Below are 14,036 nucleotides of genomic sequence, written 5' to 3' on the forward strand. Positions count from 1 at the left end.
TGTGATTATTGACTGACGTACTATTCTGCTACCCAGGATTCATGCATCTCCAGCATTCTTCGCAGCTACTGTTTTTGTAGTGAACTGTGCAACATTTCCATGGTACTTTCCGCTCTGCTTCCCACTTTTGGCCACAGGCTCTGAGGACATCTTTACTAGTTTTGCTATTTGCCTCAAACACCACTAACCTCAACTCAACTGTTGAAAGTAGTTGACATGTTCAGATGTGTTGAACTAAGTTCCTCTTGAATAGTACTGGTGTTAAGCAGGTGGTGTGTGGCATTATAAAGTCAATCAACCTGCCACAAACACCCACCACATGTGATCATTACCTTCAACAATTTTTCCGGCATGCACATTTTCTTTTCTGTTCCCCAAAACAATTCAACTGTTTCTTTCGCGTGTGGGTGCACTCGTTCAAACAAGCTGGTACAGAGCAAATCCATCCTCTGTACTAATGCTTATTGTTCTAAAGAAGGTGATGTTTTTTGTTGCAACACACCACCAATCAACCTGCATCGCAAATGTGCACCACCTGCAGCCCTAGTTCATATATATGAAGTCAAATGTTGAGGTGCCTGGCAGAGAAAGTGAAATCTATCAACATAATCCCAAAATCTAGCTTGACTTTCTGTAAAATGCAGATTGCTTTTAAATTGTGTTTTCAAAAACTGCCTAAAATCACTCAAACCAAGTACTCTCATATACATTTCAATGCACCACATGCAATGGTGTTGTGTTTCAAAGTCCAAAAAGCCTTTCCTACAAATACAAAAATTAAATGATCCAACTCTCAAACAGCAACAGACTCCTAAAGCTTTATTGACTTTAAAATGTCCCTTCTTTCTGCCTCTCAATCTAAAAATATGAAATGCACAACATGCACTGACCGTTTGTTTCACAAACCTAACATCCCCACCTAGAAAAGAAAGTAAAATGCCCCTCTACCTCTCAATAGCAACAGACCCTAGTCCTCTCTGAAAGATTCCCAGTAAATGTGGAAGAGCTTCAATAGCTTCTTCAATATATAGGCAGACCAATTAGCCTGCCCAAACTCGTTTACCAGAATCTCTTGTAAGGCAAGTCCCAAGTCGACAATAAAAATCAATCCAAAGAGCCAACACAAATGCCAGAGATGTGAGAAAAACAAAACGTTTATTACAACACAGCCTAGGCTAGGGAATTATCAAAAGACATTCAACCATATGACAGACAATGGCCGGTTTTATAGCAAATTACAGAAGATAAATGACAACACATTGTACAGGTTGTGTGTACTTCCCCAGCCTCTGATTTGACATCATCATTTGCAATATAGGTGAATCTATACACTATTTAGCCCTATTGGCTTTTCTATCCGCGTGACCAGATCAAGATATCAGTTTATTATTTAATTAGCATTGAGATCATCTCCTTTCCCATGGTCCTGATTGGATGGTACTCTTTTAATTTTGTATTGGGTACAGGAGGATTATGCATGGACTGAGTGACTGAGTAAGTTTCAACCAATCCCCGTGTGAGATGTGACAGTGCAACAACAAAATTATAACTTTTACATCCCCATCCCATTGGCCTCATCGATTGGCACCTTCTTATCATTCTCATCATTATGAACTGTTCATCGCCAGTTCAACTTATACAACTCTTTTTTGGAAACATTACTTTCTTCCGCTTCCTTTCTCATGATTCCATTTGCCCTACCTCTGACCTTATGAGCTGCAAACTCATTGATGGAATCATGATTACAGGGGCATGCAAAGTTACTAAGGAACAGAGTCCGTTCCATGAGGGAGGTAAATACAAGTAGGCCTTAGTTCAAAACTGCCGCAAGAAGTCCATGTTAGTGGTGGTTCAATCATTTAGTGTTGGCATCACATATGTCAGATTTCAGTTGTTCTTGGTTCCAACTGGCACGCTTCCTTTGCCCCTGAAACAAAATAAAGATTGGGTGAGTTTCTGTCTTTTTACATATTGTTCAGGTTGATGTAGACTGGATAATTTATTTACATGCAATGGCAATACATTTCTACAGCTTCCATCTGCTTTCATTATTTCTTCTTCTGTGAATTCAATCAGTCGCTCTGCATTAAACTCTGCCGGCCCCTTCACCCATTTCTTATTCCGAAATGTCCCTCCTTCTATAATCATTTGTAGTATTGCAGTTCACTGTGCTTCTTCGTATTTCCCTATCCCTTCACATTCACTTTTGGATCTCTTTTCCAGTCTATCCCTGAAACTGCACTTGCATTCTACAAATTATCGAATGTGCTATGCAATGTGCCTCTAAAGTCTGCCCTTCCGTAGATAAGAACAGTCCAGGGGTGCCAACTGCATGTGAGATAAGCCCACATATGTAACATAACTCATTTTCCTGGCCCTACCAGTGGCTTTCATTAGGTCGTTCCACACGTTTGTACCATCTGAATGATGTACTTGCTTCTTAATTCAATTGTCTTTTTTGTCTGGTCACAAGGTTATTCTAAGAGTGAGTACATTCTCTACCTTTATATCATTATGCCTTCTACCTCTAATGCCTAATTTCATTAATTCTATTAATGCAAAAGAAAAACAAAGAGAGCAAAATAGACAACATATCCATATGAATACATTCTTGACAATTCTGCGATGATTCACTTTGGCTTCTTGGATATTGACTGCTGCACTTGCTCTGCAGTGCCCGAAAAGGTTTAGGGGCCGATTCATGGAACAAATGTGTGCTGAAAATCTCAGCGCAAGCTGGCGCAAGCTGGTGCAAGCGTTAAAAAGCAAGCGCATGCGCACGCGTGCGATTCAAGAAAGGGCCTGTGCGTGTTTTCCCCAGGATGTGCACCAAATCCGTGCGTGGCGCACACGGGCGCACACGTCATTGCAACATCCCGAACGCCGTGCCCGACACGCACAGGGAAAGCGCACAACATCAGCGCACACACCAAAAAGGGGGCAGGACATGGGGCGTACAACGTGGAATGGGGAACAACACGTGAAAAAGAAGGTGTAACTGGGGGAAGTACTGCAGAGAAATACACGGAACGCCCACACACACGCGAACAACACGTATTCATGAAATCAAATACGGGAAACCCGTGCATGCCAAAAGACGCGCATAGGCATCAACACATCCGCCACACGAAGGCAGGCGAAAGCGTCCCCGCGCATAGTATAAAAGTGCGTGCAAACAAGAAACACCTATATCCAGCTACGATGAATGCCCCATTTGTCGCAGCACTGATCGTGGGACACTGCAGGAGAAGGAGAATAGCGAGGGCCGGGATTTTTTTTCCCCGGACTAGCCTTTTTGGGATGCCTGACGACCATGTCCATGGCAGGTATAGGTTTCCACCCCGTATCACCCTACACCTGGTCAGGGAGTGGGAAGATGACCTTACATCACCCACCATGTGCTCCCAAGAATTGAGCCCCTTGGAGAAGGTGCTCATTGTCCTGCATTTTTTGGCCACTAGGTCATTTCAGTGGACAACTGCCATAGTGGAGGGGGGGTCTCACAGGCCACACAGTCACGCTGCCTACACCAGGTGTTGGCAATCATCACTGAGCGCCCCTCAGTTAGCAGGCACATATACATGCCCAGAACACCCGCAGAAAGGCAGGCCATGGTCCAGGACTTTTACAGGGTGACATACTTTCCTAAAGTGCTCGGTGCTATAGAATGCACCCATGTGGCCCTATGTCCACCTAGGGCCACTGAGCACATATATCGAAACCGCAAGCACTGGCATTCCATCAACGTGCATGTCGTATGCGATGCAAAGGGAATCATCACCTCTGTCTATGCAAACTATCCTGGCTCTACCCATGACAGTTTCATATACAGAATGTCTGCCCTGAGCCGGGCCCTGGAAGCTGGGCAGCATGGCGACACATGGCTCCTAGGTGAGTGCACATGCATGCATGTCTCACACAGCCAAATACACAAACCCCAATAATCACAACCATTATCACCTCCCCAGGGGACAGTGCCTACCCTCTGAGCAACCACTTGAGGACGCCAATCCGGAACCCCACCACAACACCCCAGGTAAGATACAACGCTGCTGTTAAGATGGATTTCTGAACTCTGTCCTGGAGGGGCAGAGGTTCAGAAGGCCAGCCTAGTTTCTTGGAACAGGGTAACCTCTGGACAAGCCAGACCAATCAGGGTAGCGATGGCGGCAGTCAAGACTAGGTCTCAAGAGGCGTGAGGGTGACTGAAAGCCCACAATGAGCACACAAAGCAAGGACGCTTACAAATTACTCCAGACAGGTGTTATATTAAAAATATAGACATATTTATTACAAGGCCTTTGTAACATCGACCATAGTAAAGAATCACGGTAAAACTCCAATAAACCAACACATCACAAGCAATACAATATACAAGACCAAGGGGTCTAAAGAGCTAGAAGCACGAAATATGCAGACCACCTAGATGGGGAGGAAAGCAGGCAGTGCAAGTAATCGTTAGACCCAGTTCGACATCAGAGGCCACCTAACTAGAAGAAAGTCCGAGCCCTACGAAGAGTGGAGCCTTGTGCTCAAAAGTACCTGCACACGCGGGTGTCAACGGGCAAAGGAGAGTCTCTTCAGGGAGATCAGGCAGTTCAGAGAGGTGAACAAAAACGATGATGAACAGTTCCCCGCTACTCAAGCGAGGCCTCCGCTTGTGGCAGAAGCAGGGCGCGAGTGCGTAAAAGGATTGCTGTTTACGACAGCGGTGGAGAGCTACAGGCTCCTGCTGGAGGGCGACCGGTTAGGGTATTGACTACTCACTGGTCCCCGATGCAGGCAGACCCAGGCTTCTCCGGTTCCGGTTCGGTACTGGCAGGTTCCGATGCGATCAGCAGAATGTCTCGACGCCGTGTAGATTCTGCGACATCAGGAGTCAGGGTCGAGGGTGTCCCAAAATGCAGCAAACACGCATAGGTTTGTTACCACAGCAGGGCAACTCGGCAACCGCAGGTATTCCGGTCCCAAAGCACACGTCTCACTTCAGACCTGGGAATGCCAAGTGTACGAATCGTGTGTGAGTGCCGAGCACACGGGATTAGCCATAAGCAAGACGGCGGTGACAGAGCAAGGTTCCTGTGTAGGCTGGTCAGTCCACTGGATGGCCCAGGGACGCTTCCAAAGGGATACGTACAGGATTTGGTCAAGATGCCGAGAATAGTTGTTCCCACTATTCTAAAGGGTTGAAGCGCCAGTACAGGCATTCTCGTTCGATCAGAGGATGAGGGGTCTCACAGGACGACAGCAGTGCAGGGTGCCAAACCTTCAGCGGGTCACCAGCGATTCCTCGACTCAGCTTCTTAGTTGCAGGATACTTTGCTCCTTATCCTTCATTCGTGAGAACTCAGGAGATTGAGATGGTAGTGGTGTTTCTAGCCTCCTCTTATCCAGAGTTCCCTTCGCGCCAAAACGGAGAGGACCCAATGGGAGATCTGCTCACAAAACACTCACACCATACGTGGACCTATCATGGACCACGGTGGTCCCAGGCATTCAAGACACTCTAGACTCTCTGGCACCCAGGATGTGTATTGGGAACCGACATCCCAGCCCACATCCTGGAGGCACAGGCAAGGCATGCAGAAGCCCGTGAAAGCGTTGTGTTTCGCGGGAAAGTGCATGACCAAATAAGGACTGCCCCGGGTCGGCTCGACCTGGTTGAAGGTGAAGGGGCAAGACGGTCAGCGGACAGGACAAATAATCTCATTGCATGGCCATTTTGGAGGCCAGGCCACCCATTTGGGCAAAACGCGGGAAGCGCGGTTAACATGGCAAAAAGGGGTTCAAAACAAAAAGAAACGATAGCTGCAACCAGTCCCGTCCATGACACACTTGCACATTTCATGATAAGTCCAGCAAGAGTTTCTAGGGCCATTGGAATGACTAGAGACCCTAGAGCGCGGTAATGTAAATTACGGTGCACTCTTGTTTCATTTTGCTCAAAAGCTGCAACATGAGGAAAGGACTAAGGGAACGAAGTCTCCCGGTACTGACTATTTTAAGGGCATGTCAGTTTCCCCGTAAGAATGTAGCGAAAGCCCAGACGAGTGCGGCGGAAGGCTGCGCTTCTCCGGCAAAGTCTAGATCAGGGTGTAAAACAACAGCAAAAAGTTTGGGGTTTGCCACATGGAAGGAAAATTACCTACAATCATGAAATCTTTCCTAACACTTGCCCCTCCTAGACTGAGGACAGGGGGAACTAATCCATCCCTGGATGAGTTTCTTGTTCAGGTCGGTTAAACATTCTGGACAACCCATCAGCATTGCTATGTTGGACACCTGGCCTATGCTCAATAGTGAAGTCAAAGCCGTGCAGACTTATGGACCACCTAAGCAACTTTGGATTCTCTCCCTTCCTGTTCATTAGCCACTTTAAGGGCTTATGGTCAGTTTGCACAGTGAAGTGGGTCCCATAGAGGTAGCGCCTCAGCTTCCGTAGGGCCCACACAACAGAGAAACATTCTTTCTCTACTGTGGACCATCTGAGCTCTCTGTCCTTAAGCTGGCGACTAATGAAACCAATAGGGTGTTCCTTACCCTTCTTATCTACTTGCGATTGTACAGCTCCTATTCCAGTGTCAGAGGCATCTGTCTGCACAATAAAAGGTCTTTGGTAAACAGGGGCCCTGGGAACAGGGGCCTGGCACAAGGAGTCTTTTAAGCCTTTGAAGGCCTTCTCACACTAGTCTGTCCAAGTTACCTTCTTGGGTTTCTTCGGAGTGATGAGAGCAGTCATAGGGGCAGCTATGGTACCATAGTCTGCCATGAAGTTGCGGTAATACCCCGTGAGTCCTAAGAAGGCTATCACTTGGGTCTGTGTAGTGGGGGTAGGCCAGTCTTGTACTTTACTGGGTAGAGGCTGTATCCTCCCTCCACCTACTTCATGTCTAAGGTAAACCATGGAGCCTTGTCCAATCTGGCATTTACTATCCTTTATGGTCAAGCCTGCTTTCTGAAGAGCCTGTAGCACAATTCCGAGGTGTTTTACACGGTCTTCCCAGATGGCGCTGAAAACTGCTATATCATCCAGATATGCAAGACAGAATTCATCCAACCCATTTAACACATGATTCACAAGCCTCTGAAAAGTGGCAGGTTTATTCTTCAACCCAAACGGCATTACCCTGAACTGGTAAAGACCGTCTGGAGTTCAGAACGCTGTCTTCTCCTTGGCATGTTCTGCTAGGGCTATTTGCCAATAGCCTGCAGTGAGGTCAAACGTGCAGAGATACTTGGAGGCACCCAAGGTATCCACGAGCTCATCTGTTCGAGACAAGGGGTGTGCATCTGTCTTGGTGACAGCATTCAGAGCCCTGTAATCCATGCAGAACCTCAATTCAGTAGTACCTGCCTTTGGAACCAAAACCACAGGGCTGGACCAAGGACTACTAGAGGGTTCAATCACCCCAAGATCTAACATTTTGTTGACCTCTGTCTTAATGTAAGACCGTACTTTGTCTGACATTCTGTATCCTCTACTTTTAGTAGGTACGCTGTTTCCTGTGTCTATGTTATGTTTGAACCAAGGTGTCAAACCAGGGGACTGCGAAAACAGGGGGTAAAATTGCCTGAGCAAACTTTTCACCTCAGCCTGCTGATCAGAAGTCAGGTGAGGGGCCACTCGGACACCCTCAAAGGAGCTATCTGAAGGACCGCTTTGGAACAGGTCGGGGAGAGGTTCAGACTCCTCTTTCTCAACATCTGAAGCCAGTAGCAGTGCTGCCATTTCAACTCTTGGGACGAAAGCCTTCAGCCTATTTACATGGAACACTTTTGGAGCCTGTCCAGGCCCTTTAAGGTCCACTAAATGGTTGACCTCACCCAGGGGCTCCACCACTATGTAAGGGCCTGACCATTTGTCCTGTAAAGCTCTAGGCCTTATTGTATTCATGATCAGGACTTGCTGACCAGGTGTAAAGTTGATGAGGGAAGCTTTCTGTTCGTGCCAATGTTTCACCAGCGCTTGTCCTGCCTTCAACTTGTCACTAGCCAGACCCATCAGAAGTACCATCCGTTTTCTGAGCCCTAACACATAGTCTACTATGTTGGTAGTAATGGGAAGAGAGGGCATCTCCCATCCCTCCTTGACTATGGCTAAGGGTACCCGCACAGGGTTACCAAACAGAAGTTCGAAGGGGCTGAAGTCAACACCCTCCTGTGGTACCTCTCGGTAGGCAAACAGTAAGCATGGTAAAAGAAGATCCCCTTTTCTTCTTTGGGGTTCTTCCAGAGCCCCAATCATACTCTTTAATGTTCTGTTGAACCGTTCCATCAGACCATTGGTCTGTGGGTGGTATGTGGAAGAGAACTTGTAGGTGACCCCACATTCCTTCCACATAGCCTGCATATACTTCGACATGAAGTTGCTGCCTAGATCAGACACAACTTCTTTAGGGAAGCCAACCCTAGTAAAGATGCCAAGTAACGCTTTTGCAACTGACTTGGCAGTTACAGTTTTTACTGGGATGGCCTCAGGATATCTGGTAGCATAGTCGACCAGCGCCAGGATAAACCTATTGCCTGAGGATATTTGCGGGTCAAGGGGTCCAACGATGTCGATCCCTACCCTTTCGAATGGTATTCTCACAACTGGGAGTGGTACCAATGGAGCTTGGATTGTTGAGCCACTCTTACCAGATAACTGGCAGGAGGCACAACTCCTGCAGTGACTTTCTACTTGCACCCCCATCCTGGGCCAGTAGAAGCGCATGGATAACTTTTGCTTGGTCCTCTTAATACCAAGGTGACAAGCAAGTGGCACTTCATGCACCAGCTGCAGGAGGAAAGGTCTTACAGCAAAGGGAACCACCAACCTCCTATGGTCTCCTTCTGTAGACTCTGTGGGCTCACTATACAGGAGTCCACCTTCCCAATAAATCCGATGCTTCCCAGGAGGTTCACCCTCAAGCTGGGAGCAGGCCTGTCTCCTTAGACCTTCCAGAGATGGGCACACATGTTGGCCTTTACTGAACTCCTCCCTGTAAGGACCACCTTCTACTAACAAGTCGTTTAATTCAGGATGGTCATTAGGGTCAAATACTTCAGGTATCGCCACCTCCTCGTCAGGTCCGGTCAATTGACCAACTTTCTCCACCGCAGTGGTAGGTGAGTTCGGGGGAATATTTTCTTTCCCTCGTTTTGGTTTTCTTACTCCTTTAGCCTTGGGTTTCCCCTTTGGCTGGGGCTGCGCATATATCTTGGCCAATGCTGCCCATGTTTGAGACCTTGTGCAGGGTCTGTCAGCAGTGTCTCCCACAAGCCCTAAAGCTATGAGATCGTTGCCCAACAAGACCTTTCCTGGGATGTTCCTCTGAATGCTCACTGGAATCCTGACTGCTGTACCATTGAGAGTAAGATTTACAGGTATTACTGGAAACATGCGAGGTGGGCCGTCAGCCAATTTAGTGGGCATCAGAGTAGCTCTGGCAACTTCCTCTGAGTCTACCACGGTAGAATCCTCTACAGTTCGACTGCACCCACTATCCCTAAGAGCTGGAGTATCGACTCCATTGATCAGCACACTGTCTTTAAAGTAGTGCTTGGTATTATCTGGAATCCTAGCATAAGCCTCTGTGACTTTAGGCTCCCAGGAACCCAGGGAAACTAAAACTACCTCAGCTTCCATCCCAATGGGGAAGGAGTCTGAGGAGAAGGATGCTCCTGTAATCTCTTCTTCCTCGTAGGAGGAGAAGGCCAGATTAGCGGAGTGGACCCCCAAAGGTTTAACCTTACACCGGGGATCCCCCTTCACGTGGTCAGTTGCTCCACAAGCAAAACAAGATCCAGTGGGTCTGTTTACATAGGGAGGCTTATTATAACCAGAGTTCTGTTTCGGAGGCTGACCTCCACTACCCTGTGAGTTCTCTTGTGTCTTACCCGTATTTTTCTTTTTGTGGCCCTTTTGAGAAGAAGATTTATCAGTTTCTCCATCCTCCTTATCTTTGGACTTTTTCCCTTACTCCTGCTTACCAGGATGAGTCTTGTCCTTATGGGACACTCGATGTGACACCCACAAATCTGCTGCAATGGCAAGCTTCTTTGGATCTATCTCCTTAGAATCTGCCAAATGCTGCTTAAGCTCAGGGGAAGAAGATGCAAAAATATGTTCCAGCATGACAAGACTTATCATACCTTCAAAGGTAGAAACCTTATAACCTTCGACCCAGCCAGTCAAGTTTTTTAAGGATTCGGTTACATAAGATACCCAAGCACCACCTTCTTTTTTCTTATACTCTCGGAATCGTTTCAAATATTGGGCAGGAGTCTTTCCAAACTTTAAAATGAGAGTTTGCTTCAACATTGCAAAATCTGCTCGCTCAGCCTTCGACATTTCCATAATGGCACTGCAGCCAGAATGGGGCAGTCTGCTGAGTAACCAGGCAATTTTATCAGCATTGTCAACTTGTTGAACTTCACATGCATACTCAAATGTATTCAGCCAGTCCATAATGTCATTCTTTTCCTCATACACACTGAGCAGATCTTTTGGAAACCGTGGATGAGAGGAGGCCCCAGACCCATGTCCAGGACCTTGGATCCATTGGCAACTTGAAGCTTGGCCACTTCCAACTGGTGATCCCTGTCTTTCTGTTTTTCTGCCTGTTCGATTTTTTGCTTGACCCCATTGAACTCAAGCTCTTCCTGGAGTTTGGCCATATTGAACTCAAGCTCTTTATGCCTAAACAGCAGCTCTTGCTTCTTGAATTCAAGCATGGCTTCCCCATCAGCACTGGCAGAGGAAACATTGGACATTTCATCCTCCCTGTCCTCATGGTCGTGGTGGACCAGTGCAGTGGCAGAACTGTCAGTTCTGCCAGTGAGAGCAGCCCCACCTCCTTCTGCACTGTCCTCGGAAGCTATAGCATCAAGCTGAGCTTCTTGCCACGCCATGATTCTTTGGATCATTTCCATTTTTGTGCCTTGCGAGGAGACACCTCTTTCAGCACACATCTTTTTCAATGTTTCGGATTTAGAAGCATTTAAAGTTAACAAGGTACCTGTTTCCATACTGTTTGATAGGATTATGGCCTTTAAAGAGTTATACTACGACAAATCACTACGTGTCCTGTTAGGAATAACTTGAAATGCCTTTGCTCGTGCGCAACACTGAATACCTTCAGTCGTATCCCACCGCTGTACACCAATTTGTTGAGATGGATTTCTGAACTCTGTCCTGGAGGGGCAGAGGTTCAGAAGGCCAGCCTAGTTTCTTGGAACAGGGTAACCTCTGGACAAGCCAGACCAATCAGGGTAGCGATGGCGGCGGTCAAGACTAGGTCTCAAGAGGGGTGAGGGTGACTGAAAGCCCGCAATGAGCACACAAAGCAAGGACGATTACAAATTACTCCAGACAGGTGTTATATTAAAAATATAGACACATTTATTACAAGGCCTTTGTAACATCGACCATAGTAAAGAATCACAGTAAAACTCCAATAAACCAACACATCACAAGCAGTACAATATATATACAAGACCAAGGGGTCTAAAGAGTTAGAAGCACGAAATATGCAGACCACCTAGATGGGGAGGAAAACAGGCAGTGCAAGTAATCGTTAGACCCAGTTCGACATCAGAGGCCACCTGACTAGAAGGAAGTCCGAGCCCTACGAAGAGTGGAGCCTTGTGCTCAAAAGTACCTGCACACGCGGGTGCCAACGGGCAAAGGAGAGTCTCTTCAGGGAGATCATGCAGTTCAGAGAGGTGAACAAAAACGATGATGAACAGTTCCCCGCTACTCAAGCGCGGCCTCCGCTTGTGGGCAGAAGCAGGGCGCGAGTGCGGAAAAGGGTTGCTGTTTACGACAGCGGTGGAGAGCCACAGGCTCCTACGGGAGGGCGACCGGTTAGACTATTGACTACTCACCGGTCCCCGATGCAGGCAGTCCCAGGCTTCTCCGGTTCCGGTTCGGTACTGGCAGGTTCAGATGCGATCAGCAGGATGTCTTGACGCCGTGTAGATTCCGCGACAGCAGGAGTCAGGGTCGAGGGTGTCCCAAAATGCAGCGAACACGCACAGGTTTGTTACCACAGCAGGGCAACTCGGCAACCGCAGGTATTCCGGTCCCAAAGCACACGTCTCACTTCAGACCTGGGAATGCCAAGTGTACGAATCGTGTGAGAGTGCCGAGCACACAGGATTAGCAGTAAGCCAGACGGCGGTGACAGAGCACGGTTCCTGTATAGGCTGGTCAGTCCACTGGATGACCCAGGGACACTTCCGAAGGCTTACATACAGGATACAGGATTTGGTGAAGATGCCGAGAATAGTTGTTCCCACTATTCTAAAGGGTTGAAGCGCAAGTATAGGCCTTCTCGTTCGATAAGAGGCAGAGGGGTCTCACAGGACGACAGCAGTGCAGGGTGCCAAACCTTCAGCGGGTCACCAGCGATTCCTCGACTCAGCTTCTTAGTTGCAAAGGAACGTGTATCAGTATTAGTACAAGTACTCTTTCCCAAAATATGTCTGACACCTAAGCAGTGATAGAGACTGAGAAAGGACTCCAGGGTTGCCTTGACAACTTTACATACACATCCACACTCACGCGTTCTGTATTCTCAATCCGACGCGTGAAGCAGGAACCTGAATTTTGAAGGTAAACCCTGGCGGTCTGGCGCAAGCCCACCAGAGTAGCCCACCAATCAGGGAATGGACCGTATTAAACAGGCATGCTCTGACATGCCGGCCCCATAGTCAGTGGTTTTTCTGTACACGGACTTTAATTTCTATAAAGCTTATGAGCGCCACTTGGCTAACGCTTAGAAATTTGAATGGTCATTTTGCTAAACAATCGACACTCAAAACAGTGAATTTTCGCAAAATGGGGGTTTTTCTTGCCAATGTTCTCTAAATCATAGAATAGAACACATAAAGAGATGAAAATAAAATATAAATACAAATACAAAAATAAACAATTTGTAGGCATAGGAAACACTAATAGTACGGGACTGGAACAAACCTGGGAAACCTGATGGTTTGCTTTGTCTTTCCTTTTTCTCTATTTTTTCTCTTGCAGTGCTATAGGCGCTTGTGAGTCTGAGGGGACTCGTTCTATGATTACGACATTAACTAGCAACTTACACCCCGACGATAGGTAAGCATTATTTTGAAGGCTGAGGCAAAAAAGAAGCCTAAAATTAAGTAAAATAAAATAAATAAGTGAAATAAGTGAACACAAACCTAACCATAAGCCCATATATATCTTTATTTATTTTTTCTTTCCTATGGTCCATTTCGATGCTTCTTTCCCCTCCACTCTACACAGGGTCCCTTATGTTTGACCACAACAACTGGGCACTATGATGGTAACGTTTTGCATTTTAATTTTAATTTAAATGCATAATGATGTATGTTGTTTGAACTGCAATGATAAATGACGTGTCAAAATGTATATTATGTTTTGATGCTGATCGTCATATTTGATATTATTTGCACCTTTTCTGTTGGATCTCACAAAGGTTATAAAATGCCCGGATTTGATAAAGGCACGCCAAAAGTGCCGAAACACGTGTCATCCTTAAGGGCAAGAAAATAAAATACAGGAAGAAAATTATGAAATTGGCTCTGGTTGATATTGAATACTTCCTAGTGGCGCAGTAATAGATGTGTGCAGACAAATACTTTCTACTTATGACAAACGAAGTAGGGAAACTCTTTGTCTTCGGTTTCTGCATGCACCAATGCGACACTAAATATACTAAAATCATTGTGATACTAATGGAAGTCGCGGAGGTCTAAGGGTGAAATAAAAAAGTTTCCCGTGTCTCTCAGTTCTTACTTCGACATAAAGTTGCTGCCTCGATCAGACACAACTTCTTTAGGGAAGCCAACCCTAGTAAAGATGCCAAGTAACGCTTTTGCAACTGACTTGGCAGTTACAGTTTTTACTGGGATGGCCTCAGGATATCTGGTAGCATAGTCGACCAGCACCAGGATAAACCTATTGCCTGAGGATGTTTGCGGGCCAAGGGGACCAGCGATGTCGATCCCTACCCTTTCGAATGGTATTCCCACAACTGGGAGTGGTACCAATG

The 14,036-nt window shown here is 46.7% G+C and overlaps 1 long non-coding RNA gene across 1 annotated transcript in view; it reads right to left on the bottom strand.

Moving 5' to 3' along the window:
• Window positions 1-1,155: 1,155 nt before the first annotated feature.
• Window positions 1,156-14,036, bottom strand: part of LOC138473631 (uncharacterized) — a 61,863-nt gene continuing 48,982 nt past the window's right edge. The window contains exon 3 of the long non-coding RNA XR_011268823.1: window positions 1,156-1,927. This is a non-coding gene — a long non-coding RNA (uncharacterized lncRNA). The remainder of the gene's footprint in view (window positions 1,928-14,036) is intronic.

The sequence above is a fragment of the Ambystoma mexicanum genome, chromosome 8 (genome assembly GCF_040938575.1).
Source record: "Ambystoma mexicanum isolate Mex_15411 chromosome 8, UKY_AmexF1_1, whole genome shotgun sequence".
NCBI lineage: Eukaryota > Metazoa > Chordata > Amphibia > Caudata > Ambystomatidae > Ambystoma > Ambystoma mexicanum.